Raw genomic sequence first — 22,869 nt, 5'->3', positions numbered from 1 at the left:
CTCCCCACTGTATTTTCCACCGAATGCATCCGATGAAGTAAGCTGTAGCTCACGAAAGCTTATGCTCAAACAAATTTGTTAGTCTCTAAGGTGCCACAAGTATTCCTTTTCTTTTTGCGAAAACAGAGTAACACGGCTGCTACTCTGAAAAGTGTCAATTCTCACAGCCAAAACATCACCCAGTATGTTTATGCAGAGTCCTATATCACATCAGTCACCTGGGCATCTGAGCATCTTTCTGTAGAGTAGTGTGGTGGAATGGCTGCCTTACATAGGGAGAAGAAGGGGTTAAAAGCAGCACCAGGGAGGCTGTGCAGAACCCACTAATCAGGAAAGGGCTTATTGAGCCCACCAATAGGGAGCAGCCAATCAGGGCTGGCAAGGGCCATATATAAAGGGCTGCTCAGCAGCATAGAAGAGAGTCTTTCTCTGGAAGGCAAGGGTAGAGGATGGCTGCCTGAAGAAGTGCCCCTGCGCTACCAGCGTTGAGAGGGTGCTAGGGCTATGAGGGAACTAGCCCAGGGAAAATAAGGAGCAGGTTGGGGAAAGGCAGTAGGTGGCTGTTGGCTATAGGGTCCCTGGCTTGGGTACCAGAGTAGTGAATGGGCCTGGGTGGTGCCTCCCCACCTTGCACCCCAGTTGACAATGAGGAGAGTGGCCAGTATCCAGACTGTAGTTTGCCCCTGAGGCAAGGGGCTGGATCTTGGACTGCAGTTGGCTGCTAAGGCAAGTGGTGGGACTAAGGACTATCAGACCCCTGGAAGGAGGGGAGAATGCAGAGTGGGGCACAGCTGGAGGGCTGTGCCCAGAAGATGCTGCAGTCTGGGAAGCAATGTGGGTCCAAAGAGTGGAAACAGCAGTGATGGTAGGTATGACACCACTAGATGAAAGTGGACTGAAAGGGCTGAGAGTTAATTCCCAAGATGACCAGCAGGAGGTGCTGCAGTGGGGAGTCATGCCCTGTTACAAGCAGAAAGCTGCCACATAATATCTATTGTGTGATTCTCTCTTCCTGTTACCAGGTGGATCTCTTCCTGGAGACTTTCAAACAAAATGGAAATGTTTGGTTCTACATGGTGTACTATGGGTGTTTTATTATTGAAGACAGATGAAGGAAGTGCACCTTGTACTTGGAACGGAAAGAGGTAAGGTTTATGATGGCTCCTAGATTCTGTAGGAGTTTGTTCCACTATCTCTAGGGCTTTACCAAATTCATGGTCTGTCTTGGTCAATTTCATAGTCCTAGGATTTGAAAAATTCATGATTTCAGCTATTTAAATCTGAAATTTCATGGTATTGTAATTGTAGGGGTCCTGATCCAAAAAGGAATTGTGGGGGGGCTTGCAAGGTTATTGTAGGAGGGCTTGCAGTTCTGCTACCATTAGCTCTGCACTGCTGTTTGTGGCAGTGCTCTCTTCAGAGCTGGGCAGCTAGAAAGCAGCAGCTGCTGGCTGGGATCCTAGCTCTGAAGGCAGAGATGCTACTAGCAGTTGCTTACCCTTACTTCTGTGCTGCTGCCTGCCTGTCCAACAGCTGCTGCTCTCTGGCCACCCAGCTCTGCAGACAGCCCAGAAGTAAGAGTGGCAATACCAGGACCCCCCCATAAAATAACCTTGCAACTCCCTTTTGGGTCAGAATCCCCGTTAGAGAAACACTGTTCTCTGCTGTGAAATTCTTATAGTATAGGGTAAAGCACACATGACCAGATTTCAAGGTCCTTTGTACATTTTTCATGGCTGTGAATTTAGTCCGGTCCTAACTATCTCAGACAAATTGCTGCAAAGCTCTACCTCCTGCACATCCAGTCCTGAGAAAGGAAGGATGGTCCACTGGGTAGAGTATTTAACCTATGATATGGGAGACCTGCATTTGAACAATTGCTCCACCACAAACTTCCTTTGTGACCTTGGGTGATTCATTTAGCCTTGCTATGCCTCTGCTCCCATCTGTAAAATTGGAATAATAGCAGTGCCCCACCATAAGACAAACTTCATTAGGCACGAGGAGGGAAGTGGTTGACTACAAATCTTTCCAAAGCTATAGGTGACTTTTCCTGGGCTAGATCTCAAAGTGCCCTGAAAGTCAGGACTGAGCTTCTGCACTTGACGCAATATACTAGCGGGAAGCCTACTGGCCGCCTTCAGAGTATAGCTCCTGAAATCCATTGAGTGGGAGATGCAGGTGGTCTGCACCTCTGGAAAATCAGTTAGTGTACTGGGGGGCTTACTCGCTTGATACCTGTACTTAAGCTAAGGAGCTTTAGGTTCAAAGAAAAATTAATTCTTTGCCAACCCTTAACTTGGGTCTGTCTCTCTATTACACTCAGAAGGCAAAAAAAATCAATACTCATGACTCACAGGGCTGTAGCCCCTTCCTCTGTCACATTCCCCTAGACTGCAGTAGTTTATCACATTTGCAGGTAGCTGTTTTCCCAGCCCTTACTGCAGATGCAGTACTCTAGAGTCTTGTCACAATTTAATACAATATGCTTTACAGACAGGGTAGCCAGCAAGGGGAAACTGTGCAATCATCAAGTGATGCTGTAGATTCCATCTTCCTGGCCTCTAAAGCAATGTTTTGTTTGTCTGTCTTGGTTAAAAGCATTGTTTTCATGGTGAAAAATTCTGAGAAGCATCAGATCTTTCCTGCTGCTGCTTGCCATGTTCATTAAGATTCATCCAACAAAGTATAGTTCCAGAATGCCCCCCCAATCAGCAAAAGGCCCCTGCCTGCTGAGTGACCTCCATCTACGTCTTCCCAGCAGGAATTCAGCCCATTCATCTCTTCCCACATGCTCCTCCTCTTGTAAGGCTTTTGTGTGGGTTAGTCAATGGCCAATTCACCATAGAAAAGGCAATATGCAGCTCTGTGATTTACCCACTGTCTCCTAAGACCATTATAAAATACATTTTCTACTCAGAATGTATTCTTTCCAGAGGATTTTTGCAGCTGAAATCAATACAAGCAAGTTGTATTCACCAGCAGAAAGTTTCATTAGAAAAGATTTAAGATTGCAAGTGTTAGTCTAGCCCCACAACCATATTGCACTGCTTACAAAAATTCTACATTTTGTATAAAATCCATGCTGTAAACTCTCTGGAAATGAATAGTTAAGATCCAGCCATTTCCAGATGGCTAGGGAACCCTCCTTTGGAGTGGAGGAGCCAGGAGGGAACCTGGGGTAGCTGAGGGTAGATATACCAGTATTAACAATGCTTTGCAAAGTTGTAACCAGTCTCATGACATCGGGTGTCTTTTTTTTTCTTAAATCTGCAGTGCCTGCTGGAGTCGTGATTTGTGTCTCCACTTCTGTAGAATCTCCACTTCTGTATAAAAGTCACACGAGTGAGTTTCTAGCCCTTATGGTTGTGGAAGGAAATACTTAAAAACATGACTCTTAAACTCTCCAAGCCAGAAGGCAACTAGAGAACTCAAAAAGAAAAGGAGTACTTGTGGCACCTTAGAGACTAACAAATTTATTAGAGCATAAGCTTTCGTGAGCTACAGCTCACTTCATCGATGCATCCGATGAAGTGAGCTGTAGCTCACGAAAGCTTATGCTCTAATAAATTTGTTAGTCTCTAAGGTGCCACAAGTACTCCTTTTCTTTTTGCGAATACAGACTAACACGGCTGCTACTCTGAAACTAGAGAACTCAAGTTATCGAGGCTTTAAAAATTCAACTTGGAGGAGGCCTGACATGATTGTATTTAATGCTTGAGGATGGCAATGCTGAGGGCAATTGGATGGATGGCAGGAATGTGTGAAGTGGCCATCTTTGGCCATCCCCACCTTGTGTTGGAGTTGAGGCAGATTCCTCCATGTTCTCCTCTCTGCTCCTGTCTGTTTCTCCCAGGCTTGTGGCCAGCAGGAGGAGCAGTGAGGAGAGGAAGAGAGGTGATCTGGCTACATGGAGCCCTGATGCCTCCTCCAGCTGCTTAGGACATTTACTAAAAGTCCCAGGGACAAACATTAAAATCCCAGGCTAATCTCAGCCAAACCATGTGACAACTATGCAATGTAAAAAATAATTAGCACTTTAACTTCCAAGATCTCTAAGAACTAAGTTTCTTTCATTTGCCCAGTTCTAAAGTTGCCTTCCAATTCCAGCAGAGAAGAATCTCATTATCTGACCTATGAGGATAGAAAGCCCCAGCTTTGCAATCCTTACAGCCTGCAGTGTGTACGCAAATACACTTTGTTAAGGTAGGGCAGGCAATCACTGGGCCCCTTCCAGAGCTGGGTGCTGTTACTGCCCACCACCCAGCCGTAGGGAATGTCACATGCACATTCTTAGCAAGTGCAGATTTGGTATGGAAGAATCACAAGCTCTTTAAGGGGGGTCACAGCTTCTGAGTACAACCTTTCTGAGAAACAGAGCAGTGCAGAATAAGCTTACAAGCAGGGTAGTAGTGCACCCACCTAGTTTGCTCATAAGCAGCATGAGAAGTCCTCAGTATTGCAAGTGACCTTTTCACTGGATGATGGAGCTCAGAAAATAAGGCTCATGCTCCCAGCAGCCCTTTCTACAGTTGCTTCACTATGGAACACGGGTGCAATTCATGTAATTGGGCAGCAGGTGGCAGCGGTTCTCATGTTACCAGACACAGCACCAGGTGCAATTAAATATACTTAATGATTCAACAATTAACAGGTTTTATTTGTGTTCTGCTCAGCAGAACCTACCTTTTAGCAGAGGCAAGGGGGTATCATGCTGGTGCATCATTCCACTTGCAGCAAGTCTGTGGAGCTGAACTACCCACTTGAACTGAAGTTCATGGGCCTGATTTTTGCTTTTACATCAGTGTAAACCTGAGGAACTCCTCTAATATCAGCTCTATGATTAGTTGGGCCTCTGATGGCTTCCTGAGTCATTAATTGCCTGTGGAAGAACATTTAAAAAGGCCTGCAAGAAAAGGACACAGATACTGAGACACTCAAATTCACCCCAATACTGCTAGCCCTGTAACCCAAAGTACCCTGCCTGGTGTCTACAAGGTTCATATAAATGTGGCAATTCTCTCTGCCCCTCTCTCCATAATCAGACAGGGTATATGTGGCCACCTGGGCCATAAAGGGGGACTCCTGTAGCCAGGGCATTCCCTGATTCAGCCCCACCAAGAGGGAGTACCAGTAAGCTGGAAAACAGGATAGGGTGGTTTCAGGGACCTGGGTATGGACTGAGGTCACTTTCAGCTCCAAGGGAAGCTGAACAAAGTCAGCTGGCTTCCCAATGAAACCTCGATCTATTAGGGAGCTGAGCTTTCATTCCATCCTAGGGGCTTGGAAAAGACTCCCTCATTCCTCAGGGAGGGATTGGAAAGGTTGCAAAGAGGGAGGTTGTGTAGGATGTAGCTCTGCAGTCTAGCAGGAGCTCAAGAAGCCCCAGTTTATATGCCCTAGACTACAGTCTTTTTTTTAATCTAGTTTGTTTAGTAGCCCCAAAAGCTAAGACTGCATAGTGATTCAGACCCTGGTCCCTTGTGGGATGTTTTGCTGTTGGACTATAGCAATAAGTATAAATTGCTCTCTGAAAAACAGATTTATTCCCTTCGCTGCTGTCATAGGGTAGCCATCTCCATAGTGCGCCCTCACTGCCTAAGGCTGTGGCCCTGCAAATGGTTCCCGTCTCCATTCCCCTCTTTCCGGGGGCTGAGCACTTGCCCACATTCTCCACCTGCAATAAGGCAGTCCCACCTGGAGTGCCTTCCAGCAACAGGCCACAGCATAGCTGGCTGCCTCAGTTTCCCCTTCTTCCAGAGTCCTTTGTAAGCCTATAGAAGCTTTCAGAGCTTAAATAGCCCATTGTGGGCTTAATTTATAACAAAAGGTCCCACAAACATAATTCAGATTTCCCCAGCATGATCCAAACAGTAGTCACTCTTTCAAGCCTCCATAGTCCATCAACAAACCAAGTACAGCTCCAGCATCTCTCACCGCACCTACCTGAGTCCTTCTAGCTGGGGTGCTTCCCTGCCCTGTTTCCTTGCCAGACATGGTTCCAGCTCCTGCCTAGAGATCTCAGGGGCTAACCCCTCCATCATTCCTCTGGCTTCAGCTCTATGGCTCAGAGAGCCAGCAGGCATCTCACTCAGCTGTTGTCAGCTTTCAGACCTCTCCTGCCATGGCTCTTTGGCCTAGGGAGGTTTGTAGGTGACCTGTGCTCCTGCCCGAACAGCCTTTTGATTTCACCAGCCTATCTGGCTCCACTTCTTCCTAAGAAACTCTTCTGACTTCAGGGGCATCCCTTCCCTGAAATGCTCAAGCCAGCTCAGCTCTCACCAGACTCTGGGTTCTGAGTTCTCCATTACCGTTGGGCTGTCATCCATTTATATCTCCCAGGGCAGCCCCTCCCTCCTCTTTACACTAGATTAGGGGGCACCTGGCCTGGAACAGTAGTGCTGGGCCTGATTTCATTTCAGGGGTCCATTACCCTGTTACAATCTCCAAGTAACTTGTGTGATTTTTTTTTTTTAAATGTTTGGGGGGGGGGCAGATCTTGGCTCAGCCATACAGAGCAATCCATTGTCATGGACAGCCTGACCCATGAGGAGTGGTAGGAAAGATCAGTCAGTCTCATGCTCTCACTTTACAACAAGAGTGATGAATTGTCTTGTTCCCAGGAACTGGAAATCTTCAGGAATCCCAGACGTCATCTCAGAGCTCTGAGCATGCAGGGGAAATCCCCACAGGCTAGTGAGGTTAGCTTCCTTCCTGACGGAACAGCGTAGCTGTGATGGAATATTGTTTCTGGAGCTGTGTGGTATAGGCAATGAGAGGTGCAATTGTTCTGCATTTGTGCATTTCGCTGTGAACTCAGTTGCATTTCTTCTCTGCTGATGTCCCCAAGAAGTGACTAAAACAAAACACCCCCAGGAACATTAATTCTTCCTTTGGGCTTCCTAATGCATCCCTCCTTTTCCACAGCATCTTTGGAGTTGGGGCTGCTTCATCCTATGGCTTATACAGGGTGTGCACACTACTGATGATGAACCAACAATAAGCATTCCAAAATGGGCTAATCCCAGAGCAAGACTCTTCTCAGTCTGAAAATGTGCATAGTTTTGATGCAGACGTAACTTTGAGCTGAATTGTTTCAGGAAAGATTCAAATGGCACGAAAATGGCAGAAAATGGCCAGAGTACTTGGCTTTTGCAGCACGAAAGCACTCCTGCTTTGAAGGCACTTGGAACAATGCCAGATTCTGGCTCTTAAAGTATAGCGACGAGTCAGATTTTTACTGTCTCGGTTCTTATACTGTGCTCGCTGCAGTAGTAACTGAGTGTCTCGTTCACCCTAAATAACTTGCATTATTAAATGTACCCAGTTCCGAAAGCAAAACAAGGTTTGTCTGGAGCATGACAAGTACCAGCTATAATGTGAGAATCTGAAAATGCCCTTTATGTTTGTATAATTGCCAGGGTTCTCACACGACACTTGTTGTGTTGGTAACCCACACATCTCCTTGCTATGAACCATAGGTACAAAAATGTTGCCCTTAACCTCTCCACAAGGACGGCTTCAGGGGAGTCTCCCCTCCCAAAGCTCTCTGAAACGCATCTTTTGGAGGAGCAGCAGCATCTGCTGCCCCCCACTAACTTGGCTATGTGGGAGTGAATCCTTGATTACTAGCAGGGAGGCTAGATTCAGAATCCAGCAGGCAGCTTTATTGATAAAGCAGAGGGTAGGATATGATCCACCTCTTCCCAGGATTGACTCATGCCTGCTGATAGTGAGTGGGTTTTTTTTTTTCGTTTTTGTTTACCCTTTCAGTAAACTGCATCTTATAAAATGCATAGGGCAAAATTCTACTTTTTGTTGGGTTTTACCCTAAAACAGTCCTAAACCAATCATCCTAATTCAGAATTCTTTTGTGCTCCTGTTTTTCTGTCTGACTCCCCTTGGAAAGATTTGTTCCAATGAATTTGGGGCTGCCCAAACTACTCTCAGAGCAGCAGCAATCTGAGCAGAAGGTTCATGGTCACAGATTCGAAGGATCCATGCTAAATCATATGGTTCCTTTAACCAGGCACCAGCTTGGCCCTCCACACATGTGAAAAAGCTAGAGTGGTTGCAGAGCAGTAAGTCAGTGCAACTGAACCAATCCAGATTCAGATCTGCATTTGCCAGAAGAATAGCTGGTGCGATCTCCTTTCCCCCATCTTCATACACAGAAGGACCAGCTGGAGTTTGGCCCATTGGCCCTGATTCAGCAAGTTATTGAAGCACATGCCTAACTTTAAGCATGTGAATAGTTCCACTGAAGTCAGTGAGGGCCATAGAGAGAAGTTATATAGGCTGTTACCTGTGCTATGTGTACAGAATCACATTTAATACTAGCAAAAATAATGGAGTCATAAGATGCCACAAGGACTCCTCATTATTTTTGCTGATACAGACTATTTTATTTTTAAGAAGAATATAGGGGCCAGTTAAGTAACTTTCATTTCCTGAAACCATGACAGATGTTCTTGACTTTTGCAAGAAGTTAATAAAATGAAGATGTTTCATAATTAAGACTGTGGCAATGCTTTTATTTCAGTAGGAATGTAGCTCAAAGGAAGGCTTCTTGCAGTCTCCAGAAAAATTTCTCTTTTGTAAACAGTTTAGAGGATCTATCTTCTATGGAAGCGGGGGGGGGGGGGGCAAGCAGATGTAGCAGATTTACCTACTTTTCTTGCTTTTTGTGATGTAGATCAGTTGAAAAAGACTTCAGAGCTTTGTGTGTACAGCACAAGTACAGATGAAAATCAGCAAGCTGAGCAAAAAAACAATCTAAATTAGGGCTGCAGTCAAGCCATTCCAAAGAAGGGGTTGTTTTGATTTTTCTGTGCTGTGGGGAAAACTTCCAGGGTTGGGAAGAGACTTGCACAGAAACTGAAACACTTATCTCTGTGCTTGTTGAATCATTTCCATTCTGTCTGATGGGAGATCTATACCTTTTTTTTTTTTCTGTGATGGTGGCTGGAATTAGGTCACTTGATTTTCGTATAACTGTCCTGCAAGAAATATTGTTCCATACAGCTGGGCAAAGCTGGTGTGGTCCACAGCTGTGAAGCCAATTTCTTTCAAAAAGGGCTCCCATTGTATCATTGTCCGTCATGGAATTGTTCGTTCATCCTGGCACATGAGAAATGCCAATGCTGACTCAATTTTCTTGGATTTGTTCTCATTTTATTTTAATACTGCTTCTTGCTTCAGAAGCCCCTTTCCTCAGAAGATCTCAAAGTGTTTTTGTATTTTAGGGGAAAAAAGCCCCACAACCTTGCTGTGATGTAGAGAAGCATTATTATTTTTATTTTGTAGGTGGGGAAACTGAGGCTCAGAGAGGTGAAGTGGCTTGCCCAAGGTCACCCTGCACACTGAGGAAGGGAGTGCAGACCTGCAATGGTTAACTAGAGTGCTGTGTAAATACAGGGCTGTACTGACCCACTATGGATGCACTGCACTGTTGCTGCTTGAACTAGTGCAATTCCACCCATGTAGTTCGCAATGATTCAGTTCTGTAATGTAGCAATCCTCAAACTTTGGCCCATGGCGCACTCGGTGGTGGTCTGCAGAAAGCTGGCTGGTCACATAGGTCTGACTCTTCCTCCTTGTTTCTAGCTACTAACATGCAGTAAATCCTTTTTATCCAGAGAAGCCATAGGGATTTGGGGTGTTCAAGAATGGGACAGGGAGAGTCCATGAGGCTCTTTTTCCCCTGAGACACAATTCACACTATATAGAAGTTGGAGAACCCCCTACTCTAGTGTGGACACAGGGAGTAAGGAGAGCTGAATAGAACACTGTACAATACTCTTAAAATGTGCAAAAGTGAAATGTCTTAGCTAATTAATCCTCCCAGTGCTCCTCTGCAATAGACATGAAGTATTAGAAAGATAGTCCCCGCCTTGGTGACATCTCAGTTACACGTAAAGTGTCTAGTACAATGGGCTATGGAGAAAGAAATAAGAATGTCAGTGCAGCTGTTTATGTGTTTTTGTTTTTGTTTTTCAATTGTTTAGCTTTTTATTTTTCAAAAAAAAAAATTAATAGGTTTCTTTTCCAAGTGTAGTTCCTATAGTAAGAATTATATTACAAACTTGAGACCCACTCTTGCAAACACTTATGCACATGCGTTACGCTGAACTCTGGGGACTTAGAATCAGAGAATATCAGGGTTGGAAGGGACCTCGGGAGGTCATCTAGTCCAACCCCCTGCTCAAAGCAGGACCAATCCCCAACTAAATCATCCCAGCCAGGGCTTTGTCAAGCCTGACATTAAAAACTTCTAAGGAAGGAGATTCCACCACCTCCCTAGGTAATGCATTCCAGTGTTTCACCCTCCTACTGAAAAAGTTTTTCCTAATATCCAACCTAAACCTCCCCCACTGCAACTTGAGACCATTACTCCTCGTTCTCAGAGGTTTAAGTGTGTAGAGTCAAGGTGTTGGTGGTATACAATTGAAAGTGTCACAGCTTCAGTGTAGTGAAAAGTTAACGAATGCTCACATCAAATCTGAGGGCAGGCCTTTTTCTCATTGTTGAAGACATGGATTTCAAAATGTCAATTCATTAACTGAGGCAGGAAAAAGAAATTGAAAAGAAATCTCTCCGCAGCTAGCCTTGTGCACTTCTCTAAAACTATTCAAATAACTCAGCCATTTAATGAGGAATTTCACAGGAATGCAAAAATCTCCCTTGCATTTTATTTTTATAAAGAAGGACACTAAAAGTATCCATCCTCAATTCTGGGCACCCTTTACAAGACCTAAAATTCATAGTACTCGAAACATTACATCAGCCTATAGCTGGTGCGCTCACAAGTGCAATCAATCATGGACCCAAAACCTAATTAGCCTGTACTAGTAAACAACCCTAGCCAACCCTCATTTCATCTCCTCTCCTGTGTCTTCACTAGGAAAAAAAGTGGTGTGATTAACTCAGGTTAATTAACTCAAGATAAAAGCCTAGTGAAGACACAGCAGTTTTCACATGAGTTAAAGAGACAGGAGGAGGGATCAGAGCAAAGATGCAATGGCCATTTCTTTGCACATGGCACATTCAGTAGGGGAGGAGGAAGCGTTCTGATCCCTCCCCTGAGAATGCTGTGTAGAAAGAAATGGCCACTCCGTCCTTTCTCTGACATCTCCCCTTGCCTCTTTAACTTGCCCTGATAACTCATCTCAAAACGACCAACCTCCTTGAATTTTGATCACCAGTACATGGCAATTGATGTAGACTCTTCTTTAAATGCTGCATGCAAAACACCATCCTCTTGCATATTCAGGGTGCTCACTTTCTCAAATCTCCTGGATCCCTTCCAGTCAGGCATCTAGGCTGGATATGGCACGCAGACTGCACTGGTCTTTCAAAATTCTCAATATGAGTTTTCACGCTCAATATGATTAAGGACAGCAGGAAGAGAAACCATATTTGTCTGAAAGTATAGGAAGATGTAAGAGAAATCTGAATAACTAGTGATTTGGCAAAGGTACACAGCCACTCTGGGCCAGAATTGAGGAAAGGAACATGGGGGTCTTGGTAGACACTTTCTGAAGCTTCAGCAACTATATTTGAAAAGGTACCAGTCCTGGAGGTGCAGGGCATAGCAGCAGCAGACAGATAAAGGTCAGGGAGTACACCAAGATTGTACAGATTTTAGTGTGAGGAAGGATGGTCTTGTGGATCAAATACAGGATGGGAGCAAGGAGATCTGGATTCTACAGTTGCCTCTATCTTTGTGTGAAACCTTGGACAAGCCCCTCTCCCTGCTCCCCCATTTGTAAATTGACAATAATACTGGCCTCCCTCATAGAAGAGGTGGGAAATGTAATTTGTGAACCCGTTAGGGCTTTGGGTGCTATGGAAGGGCAGAGGATTCTAATTTATTAACAATTGTGTTTCACTGATGAGGAACATCTTAGAATCTAGAGCTGGGAAATTGACAAAGTAGAACTTGGTTGTAGACATCTGGCAGATTACTGAACTAGCAGCTTCTTTTTTTCTTCATCTCCTGCCACGTTCAGAGGATGTTGTTAGTGTGACAGTTGCCAAGGGGATTTTTCAGCTGGTGGCAGACTCTGCTGTCAGATAGTTCTCGTTGCAGGAGAAAAAAAAGTCAAATATTGACTACTGTAGTCCCAGCTTCCAACTCCAATGGGAGTTTCCCTCCAAAAATAGTTTTGTTTTATGAAATGTTAGCAAACTGTTTGGGCCAAGGGAAAGAGAGCTACTCGCTTGCCTTCTGGGATGGGGCTAAGAAACTATATAGCAGCATCCCTAGTTGATTGGTGTTGCTATCAAAATCAGTGTATCGGGGTCATTAAAGTGAATAGAGAGGAGGTTGTCCCTGCTCATCAGTCAAATGTGTCTCAGGACCATGTATCTGATTTTGAAGCCATATTGTTTGGAAAAGAGAAACATTTGCAAAAAATCTTCTAATTTTTAATCTCGCTCAAACACCCCAGAGCCTCTTTAGCAGAGCTTTATCCTCCTCCTGTGACCCTTGGACACTGAATATTTTTGGTCTGCTGTCTTCAGTAATAGCTACAAGGTTTTCTTTTATGCACAGGATTTGGTAGGAAATTACAGCTATTCATGCCACGCAGAAGAAGATAAAGTGCCATTCTGGGAACACAGATCCATCTAGATTAATAATCTTTAAAAATTATTGCTTTTAGTTTTTAAAAAATATCTCTGACATAGATGCTTTTTCTCATTATTTTAACTTGTCTCTGAAAGCAGTTCTAACAAAATCACCTTTTTTTGTGTGACTTGAGTATGAGGATGCAGGGCTGAATCAATATGACCATTCTGTGTCCCATTTTTAACAAAGACAAAAGCAACTGCCTGCAGCAGTGTCCACTACACAATTAAGGGATTTTTAAAAGCACCCCTTGAAAAAAGTATGTGCATATAGAATAGTTTCCTTCATTATCAGTTGAAATAACTCATTGTTTTCTCCTTCACCCCCATAACTAGCACCAGGGCTTTCCTCCCTCATGGGACTGTGTAACAGAATTGCTTGCCCCTATAAGGGCTAAAGGTTTGGGGCTAGGCAACTGGAGTTATGAAGTAGACACTCCTCACTAGGGATCAGGTGACTTCCCCTATAAGCGCAGTAGGATGCTGTGGAGAGAAAGGAATGCTTGGTGAGAGACCACCAAAGGAAGCTGTGGCAGAGACTTTAGAAGAGCTAATCTGAGAAGGAGTTGTATGTATCTCTTGGAAGACCCTTTACTGGGAGAAGGGCTTGGGCTTGAAAACCAGAGGGCTGAAGAAGGATCCTCTTGCATCAGCAAGGAAGCCTTATGCATGGATGATTTTAATTTGTACCTAAAGAGAGGCAGTGGATTGACATAGAACTTACTTAGGAACTCCTGAGTTCCTGTCTCAGCTCTGACACTGGCTTATTGCCTGGTCTTGAGCACAGGTGATGGGTTATATCCTGGCCTAGATCAAATCTTGGGAGCCTCTATAAAACTTCAGATCTAAAGCCCATAACCCCATTTTTCTTCCATATGTGCAAATAGGGAACTGGAATGGAGAGAGGTTACAATGGCTGGAGAACAGATGCAGCTGGGGCTCTTTAAACTACAAGACACAGCTGCCATGCATAAAAAGGAAGAGGAAAGAAGGTTTGTGGTAGAGGGGAAGTCCTGATTTAATTTGGAGAGGACAGTGACCTGCTCTACATACATTCTGGAGAGAGAGGAATGTTGATTTCAGCCTGTTTACATGCTGGAAAGGGACAAATAATTGTTTGTGTTCTTATCCCTGTTGGTGAGGAAAGCCTGCCCTTTGGCGGGATGTTAGCTAATTCTGTGTCTGGGGAAGGGAGGGTAGAGTTAGTCAATATTCCAAAGAGGTATCTAATTTTGGGTGCCCTAATTATGTTCCCTTGGGCTGATTTTTCAGGAATGCTGAGCACCTGCAGTTTTTATGGACTTCAGCTGGAGATTTGTGTGATCCACATCTCTGAAATTGTGGCTGGCAGTGTTTCTGAAGGGGCATGCAAAAATGTAGATACTCAAACTGTGGCCACTTCCAAAATGTTTGACCTTAGCTTCTCTGTCGTCTTTTCCCCATCAGATCCTTCCTCGGCTGCCTCCCTTGCAGGGATGTTCTCATGAAATGTTTGTACAGGGTTTTGAAGGAAGAAAGAACTCTGTGATTAAAAAGAATCAAAGTTCAAGGGCTGCATAAAACTGCGAGCAGAGATGGTTGAGTGCATTCAGCCCTGCCCATTGCCTGTCCTGTTCAGGATGTTGGTTTCCTTTAACAGATAGAATGAAATAAAGCAGGTAGAAAAGCTCAGCTATTTATCTGAGCTGGAAATGAAACAAACAAAAATAACTGGTAGAAAGACTAAATCCTTTAATCTCCTGTTGTGGAGTAGTTTACAGTCAGCCAGATTGATACTACTTGATACTATACTACTGTCTATTCCACAGCAATAAAAACATCATTCTGATATTCTATACTCTCCCATAGGAAGTAACTCGTGGTAAAGAGAGGTATTATGACAGAGTACTTGTGAACCCCAGGGGCTACACTGGAGTTCATAATTAGTTCAAAACAGTTAAGAACTGGGGAACCCCAATCAATTTTAAGTGTAGACTAGAAGGCATTCTTTTTAACCATGTGGGTACATGGCTTGGTGTTACATACCCAGATAATATCCAGTATAGTCATTACATTCTTTCCTCTGCTGCAAAGAAAATGATACAGAGCTGAGTGATCTTCCATCTGTAGCTGTTGAGTCACTTTTATAGCTCTTAATACTTTTATTGCTATTGTGGTTTATCTTTGTTCCTCTTGGCTCCATTAGGATATTAAGTGGCTCCTCAGCTGTTCAAGGCAGAATAAGTGCTACCGGTGTAGATGCTTCTGGTAGCAATGGAACTCAACAGGCCCTTTGTGGGCCCCATCTGTAAACCTGATCCCTTACAGAGATTGTACTCTCGTAGCATATGGGGATCATGCAGAGTCTGCTGGAGAGCACCTCAGTTCCTACACTGCCTGTGGAACATCCTTGTTGCGCACCAACCTTTGCAGTGTTCGTTATTGGGGCCAGTGCTGGAAACTGGGGAACACGTGATTATAGAGCCACAGTGGCTTATTTCCAGAAGGGGCTCCAAGTACTCACCTAGGGTGCTTAGTCAAAGGCAGACCAATTCTGAACCTTCACTTTTGATTCTCTGGCCGGCTTCCTGGGATTTAGGCTTGTATACAGCTCAGAGCCTTAAGGTAGAGACCATGTGTGGCTGTAGAGGGTCATGGACAACCATGGGGTTAAATAAACAATACTGTAGCTCTTGAGTTGTTATATCTTCAAGAAATAAACTCTTATAACAAAAATGAGGAGTCCTTGTGGCACCTTAGAGACTAACAAATGTATTTGGGCATAAGCTTTTGTGGGCTATAACTCACTTCATCAGATGCATGGAGTGAAAAATGTGCTGTATATTTATACTTGCCTACTTTTTTTCCACTTCATGCATCTGATGAAGTGGGTTTTAGCCCACTTATGCCCAAATACATTTGTTAGTCTCTAAGGTGCCACAAGGACCCCTCGTTGTTTTTGCTAATACTGATTAAGACAGCTACCCCTCTGAAACTTCTTAAACAGTTCCTCCCCCATCACCCAACAATAGCAACCATAATGATTCATCATAATTCTTCCAAATCAGCATAGGTGCTGCTAAGGAATTGAAATTAGAGATGGAAAACTTTAATTCATCGAACCATCTGCCTGGCAGGGCAGGCCTGTTCTCTACATGACACTTTCACATGTTTTCTCTAATCTAGTTTTAAAAGCCCTAAATAGATGGGCCTATCTCTGCTTCCCTTGGGAGACTGTTTCACAGCGCAATAGGGCTCTCTGCCAAGATGGTTTTCCTGAGATTGTTTAAATATTCCCTTTCTTAATCTCACCCTAATAGCAGTAGTTTCTCCATCTTTGGCCACCCCAAACAATTTGTCTCCATCCCCAGCCTTTGTATGCTTGTCACCCGCTATCACGTCCCTACTTACTCAAGCTTTTAATACTTCTCTCTTTTAATCTTCTATTACTGTAGTGCTTGAAGGCCCCAACCAAGATCAGAGCCCCATTGTGCTTGGTGCTGTGTGTGTATGCACACACCCTGCCCAGAGGAGCTTCCCAGACCCTACGAAGGGTGGGAGGGGAAATCCAGGCATAGAGAGGGAGTAATTTGCCCAAGGCCACACAGCAGGGAAGTAAGTCTCAGTCTGGTGCTTTATCTATTGCACCACACTCCGTCTGCAATCTTTCCTCAGAAACCACTCTCCTAGTTGTCATGTTTCTCTTTCCTGAACTCCCTCCACTTTGCCACTACCTTTTCTGTAGTGAGGGACTCAGACTTGGGTCCAAGATTCCCACAGCTAATCGCAGATCAAAGTTCCCAAGACTAGACAATTAAGCAATCGTGTTAAAACAAATGTTTCAAAAAGAAATTGGGGAAGCAGCACACGTATGGGCTAGTTACACTCAGTCTGTCTCAGTGTAATAAATGTGCATGGTTTATCTAGGAAAACTGTTACACCTCATGCTGGTATGTAGACTTTTTTTCTGTGTGTCCATTCATTTTACACCTTTGGATAGAGTTCTGGCTTTGCATCTGAGGCTAAATTCTGCACTCAGTGACACCTGTGCAACTCCATTGACTTGCCTTCAATGAGGATAAACAGCTATAACCGAGGACAGAATTTATTTCATATCAGTTTGAGCTCTTAGCTTTTGTGAACGGACTCCATAAAGTTTACCTAGATAATCCACAGACCCTGAAGACAGTGGTGCTCTGGCTTTCTGATTGTTACCAAAATCTGTAGAGTTCTTCCCACTGATGCCTAGAAGATTCCCTGGAGTTTTGGAATGTATTGGACCCAGTCTTCAAAAGTTACCATGTTACAGAAATGGCATGGAGTTGAATGTTAGGCCTCACTTTGCTTGGCCAATGATAGTTCCTATCCCAAATTGCTTGCAGCAGATCATGTGACTGATATAGTGTAAGTACAAAATAGACCCACAGCCAGGAGCCCAGAGGATGCATTATGAGTCCTGCAAAATGAACAGAAAACTTTCAGGAAGACCAGTAAAGTAGATCAAGATGTCTCCAAAGAGATTTGGGTTCAGATTGTAGCCACAAATTTGTCCTGTACTGAGATACCATGTTTAAGTTTCTTGGCCCTTTTGGCACAAAGAATCTTCTTATGCCTTTACTGTTTGCTTGAAAACTTCCTGTCTTTAGTGTCATGGTAATAAAGCAGCTCTTTCAGTTTGTTTGAATAAGAAGGTGTGTAGAATAAACAGAACGCTGTATACTTATCTACCTGTTAGAAGTCTTAAGAATAATGGCTAGCAAGTGATGGCAACACAGAATGTAATATATTTACCCATGTGACCTCTTTAGAAGTGTACCTTGGACAGTATTTCTCAAAGGCAGTGAAGTAGGCACATTCTTTCTGAAAGTTTAGAAGCGAAGGCTGTATGTCATCTAAAGATCATCAGCATAATGGCCTTTATATATAATGTACTGTGAATACTGTTTATAGATCATTTTTTCTCCCTTCCTAAAAAGATGATTGTCAGGGACTATATCTCACTGGCCGCTAGCCATAAAAAAAACTAACCCTCCTATGCTCAGTACATATTGCAATGACATTTCCTGTTTCAAGAAACTAACACAAAAGATTGTAAATTTTTGACTTGACTGAGCACAAAGAATGTTTCTTGTGGGTCAGAAGATGGCTTATCATACAGAAAATCTGGTGATAGGAAATGCTAAATCTCCCCCCAGATTTTCCCCACTGAAGACTTATCTATACTAGAAATTTTGTCAGTATAACTGCAGTGATATAGCTATACTGGCAAACCCTACTAGTGTAGCCACAGCTTCTACCGGCAAAAATGTGCTTTTGCTGATGTAATTTACAAGAGTTCCCAAATAAAATAAGCTATATCAGCAAAAACACTTTTTTTGCAGGTATAACTGACTGCACTAGGGCTTTGCATCTAAAAACACCTAATAGACGTTATTATATTGGTAAAAGTTTCTAGTGTTGACGTGGCCTGAGTAACTGGGAAACTTCCTGAAGTTTTTGCTTTCCTCATTCCAGTTTCTAAAACTGATAATTAGAGTTGATCAGAAAATGAATTTTATGGTCCATGGGAAATTCTGATATCTTGACTCCTCCCCCCCCCAACCTCAGATGAAATAGAAATTCTGAAAAATTTTAATTTGAGACCATTAAATCATTTCATCAAAATGTTCTGATTGTCAAAATGACACATTTTAACTTTATTTCAATTCATTTTGTTTAGACACGTGAATTGAAAAGATAAAGTCAAAATGACATAGTTTACCTTGGGTGGCCAACCTGTGGCTCCGGAGCCACATGCGGCTGTTCAGAAGTTAATATTCGGCTCCTTGTATAGGCACTAACTCTGGGGCTGGAGCTACAGGTGCCAACTTTCCAATGTGCCGGCGGGGGGGGGGGTGCTCACTGCTCAACCCCTGGCTCTGCCACAGGCCCTGCTCCCTCCCCTGAGACTGCAGTGCCCTCTTCCCCCGCAGCCTCCTGCACACCACAAAACCGCTAATCGGCGGGGCTGCTGGTGGGTGGGAGGTGCTGGGAGAGGGGGAGCTGATGGGGGTGGGGGAGCTCCTGACATATTACTGTGGCTCTTTGGCAATGTACATTGGTAAATTCTGGCTCCTTCTCAGGCTCAGGTTGGCCACTCCTTGTTTACCTTATCAAAATGAAACATTTTTACCTTATTGAAACGAGCGAGCTGAAATTATTCATTTCTACTTTTTGTCATCAAAAGCTTTGTCTAAATCTACACATTGCCATGAAACACTTAGATAAAGCTGCAATTTTTGTTGGAACACTGTTCTGTTGAAAACTTGTCATCCAGCTCTCCTGGTAATATAGATGTATTTTTCATAGTCTTCGTGTGAATTTATTGGTGGTGCTAAGACCAGCAGTCATGAACATTTAGGGCTTAATCTTGTCCTTCAATGAAAACAAACCATTACCTTAAACAGGCAGTTGAGGATATCTCCAGAATGGCAGAATTCTTCTATGGCATAAAACTGATGTAGACAGTCTACTTTAGTCTCTTCTGCTCTCCCCCCAGTGCTGGGGGTATATGGGGTTCAGGTCTGGGTTCAGCTATCCTGGACTGGTAGAACAGCCCATTTGAAGCTGTTCTTACCAACATAAATTGGAGCAAGGCTGATCTAATATATGCCAGGATCAAATGGGGATCCAGCTGGCCCTGTGCCTGGTGCCCACGCTCCCTGTCTGGACAGGGCATGGCTCTGCTCCCGGGTGGTGCTCAGCGGACTCTGGACTACTGCTTCCCGGGCCGGGCTGGACGTGGAGTGATGCCCAGCTGCGGGAGGATGCACTCAGCTGGGTGAGCGGGGCTACTACGGCCATCACGGCCAACGTGCAGCGGATCAATTCGGGGCTGGAGAGGATTCTGGAGGATAAAGCGACTGTGGAGGAGCTGAAGCAAATACTGATGGGTCAGGGGAGAGGACCTGGGCTAATAGTTTCTGTGCAGCACCAAAAGAGCGTTGAGTCAAAGTAGCTATGGGGTCACCCCACAGAGAACCATGATCACAGCCTTCTGCTTCCAAGAGACGCGTTGGGGCCCTATATCAGAGAGTGGGATCCAAGCTGCCCAAGGACATGCTGGCTTGTTGCCAGCTGGAGACGCTGACTTCATGAGGACACTAGGAACACTTTTGGGTGCTGGGTGGCAGTTCTGCCCCATGATGCTTGGAGGTTTTCCAGTCACTCTTTGTTCTCAGAAATAATAAACATGAGACATGATCCCTGACCAAAAAAACCAAAACAAAACACCACACTATCTCTACTCCATCCTCCTCTTCGGGTTCACTTTGGCTGAGCTCATTGCTCCTGAAAACTGAGCCCTAAATATCCACCGAACAAATACAGCATGTGAAGCAGTGCAAGCTTCCCTCACACGTGAACTTTCCTGATCTAAGGGGATCTTCTTTAGAGGAAAGTCAATAGTTCAGTCTTTATGGCCCTGTCACTCCTTAGCCTTTGTGCTGGGGTTGCTAATTGGTGCCAAAGGTGATGGGTTTTTGTGATGTGGGTACCTATCCAAGGACAACGTAACTGACATTACCAAACTCATTTCATGCAGACTACCAAACACTCATGAGATGGTAACAACTTGTAGTCACTATCAAACTAGGCTGGATTTGTATCCATGATATTGAAGTGAAAAGCTCTGTTTGGCACTACCAATCAATCCCTCAGCCATCATCTGGGCCCATAACTTTGTTTTTTAGTTCCCATCCCTCTGACATTCTGCATCAGATGAGTTCTTAAAACTTTGCTTGGATGTGTTCTGGAGCTAGCTCCAGTTACCATAATTTTCAAAAAAAAGTTTTCACTGACACACACAAGATGAAGTGGAACACATGCTAGTGCTAACTATAGCATGCCACAATACTTAGTGGTAAAACTCTATGCTCCTTCCCTTAGCATATGAATGCCAGAGCTGAAGATTGTTTACTGCTTTAAACTCTCAGTGCTCCCCAAATGCAGCCAACACCCTTCTGAACAAAGTAAAGCAAATTGGAACAGAGGATTAAAACCTCTAAAGAACATACATGCAATGGAGAAAGAGATGATTTTGCCAGCTGTTTTAAAACTGGCTCCTGCACACCTATAAATGTTTCAGAGTAGCAGCCGTGTTAGTCTGTATTCGCAAAAAGAAAAGGAGTACTTGTGGCACCTTAAAGACTAACAAATTTATTAGAGCATAAGCTTTCGTGAGTGAGCTGTAGCTCACGAAAGCTTATGCTCTAATAAATTTGTTAGTCTTTAAGGTGCCACAAGTACTCCTTTTCTTTTTACCTATAAATGTGAATCTTGATCAGTAATTCAGTCTGATGCAAATAGTGCTTTGGTTTGCCATCCTCTGGTATTTCTTGAAAACAGGTTTTTTATGGTTTTTGCTTTGCTCTGTTTTGGCTGAAAGATTTGTCCGCATTGTGATTATATAGCTGTGATGTTCCCCTCTGGTGTTATCTGGTCTGGTGATCAGCCTTACATATGCTTAGGAAATGCTCTTGAGCAACAAGATCCAACGTTCCCTCAAAACTTGCTACCTCCTTACCCCTCACCCATTTTCCCAACAAATCTTTCATTTTGTTTACATATTCCCCATTACTCATACCAATATCCCTCTTAAGATTTCTTTAACTCTATATGTTTCAGGGGTAATCTGAAAACTTCACAAAACCATATCTTTAAATTTAAAATCATCTAAAGCACCTTCACTAGGCATTCCATTGAATACATTTCAAGCTTTACCAGTTAATTTTTCAAGCAGGGTAGGAAAACTCTTATCAGGGATTTCGTGAATTACACACAGCCTGTCGAAGGTAGTCTGATATTCAGCAATATCATCCTCCTCACTATATGCAGGACATAAGTGTTCCCACTTGTGGATTTTTGGAGTGATAGGAGTTGGTGGTGTCAGGGGGTTCTGGTTCTGCTTCTCTAGCAGGTCCAGTTGGTGTTTTTGCTTTCCCTTTTTCTTCCATGGCCCTTCTGTGTGCAGCTTCCTCTTCTTTTAGCCTCATTTCTGCCTGCCACATTTGGAACTCACGGTCCTTTGCCTTCTCTTCTGCTTCCAGTCTAGCCAGCTCTAGTTTTTTAGCTGCCTCACTGATAGTCATTTTCTGCTTTTCTGTTCCTACTTCCCTTTCCTGAAATAAGCAAACAGAAAATAACAGAACTGTGACCTCCTCCTGACTGTTCTTAGCCACTGCACTTAACTCACTTAAAATCACAAATATCAGTGCTTACAGGGTGAACTTCACTTGGAGTAACAAGCCGTACATACACCCTTGCTCACTGTGATGTTCCCCTCTGCTGTTATCTGCACAGGTGATTTGCTAGGCCTCTCCAATCCTTGACTCTGGGAGCCAGCCTTATCCTGCTCTGCTGTGAGAACCCCCACTCCTGGGCCGTTCACGCACAGCCTCTGGCATGTAAGCTGCTTCCAGCTACTTGCAATAGCGAATGACACTAGCCAATATCTCCGGTCCCAGAAACAACCCTAGGAACCTCCGTTTTGCAGTGTCCAGTTATGTCAACTGAAGGCTGCAAGCTTATCTAAAAAAGGAGTACTTGTGGCACCTTAGAGACTAACAAATTTATTAGAGCATAAGCTTTCGTGAGCTACAGCTCACTTCATCGGATGCATTTGGTGGAAAAAACAGAGGAGAGATTTATATACACACACACAGAGAACATGAAACAATGGGTTTATCATACACACTGTAAGGAGAGGTTTCAGAGTAGCAGCCGTGTTAGTCTGTATTCGCAAAAAGAAAAGGAGTACGGGTGGCACCTTAGAGACTAACAAATTTATTAGAGCATAAGCTTTCGTGAGCTACAGCTTCTGCATCCGATGAAGTGAGCTGTAGCTCACGAAAGCTTATGCTCTAATAAATTTGTTAGTCTCTAAGGTGCGACCCGTACTCCTTTTCTTCTTACTGTAAGGAGAGTGATCACTTAAGATAAGCCATCACCCACAGCAGGGGGGGGGAAGGAGGAAAACCTTCCATGGTGACAAGCAGGTAGGCTAATTCCAGCAGTTAACAAGAATATCAGAGGAACAGTGGGGGGTGGGGTGGGGGGGAGAAATACCATGGGGAAATAGTTTTACTTTGTGTAATGACTCATCCATTCCCAGTCTCTATTCAAGCCTAAGTTAATTGTATCCAGTTTGCAAATTAATTCCAATTCAGCAGTCTCTCCTTGGAGTCTGTTTTTGAAGCTTTTTTGTTGAAGTATAGCCACTCT

The 22,869-nt window shown here is 43.9% G+C and overlaps 1 long non-coding RNA gene across 1 annotated transcript; it reads left to right on the top strand.

The window, feature by feature from the left end:
• Positions 1 to 428: 428 nt before the first annotated feature.
• LOC119851397 lies at positions 429 to 3,381 on the top strand. Its single transcript, XR_005291240.2, has 3 exons — positions 429 to 865; positions 1,023 to 1,145; positions 3,277 to 3,381. It is a non-coding gene; the product is annotated as an uncharacterized LOC119851397 (long non-coding RNA).
• The last annotated feature ends 19,488 nt before the right edge of the window (positions 3,382 to 22,869 follow it).

Source organism: Dermochelys coriacea, chromosome 2 (genome assembly GCF_009764565.3).
Source record: "Dermochelys coriacea isolate rDerCor1 chromosome 2, rDerCor1.pri.v4, whole genome shotgun sequence".
Classification (NCBI taxonomy): domain Eukaryota; kingdom Metazoa; phylum Chordata; order Testudines; family Dermochelyidae; genus Dermochelys; species Dermochelys coriacea.
Note: the sequence above shows the minus strand (reverse complement) of the source record. Positions and strands in the feature narration are given on the sequence as shown.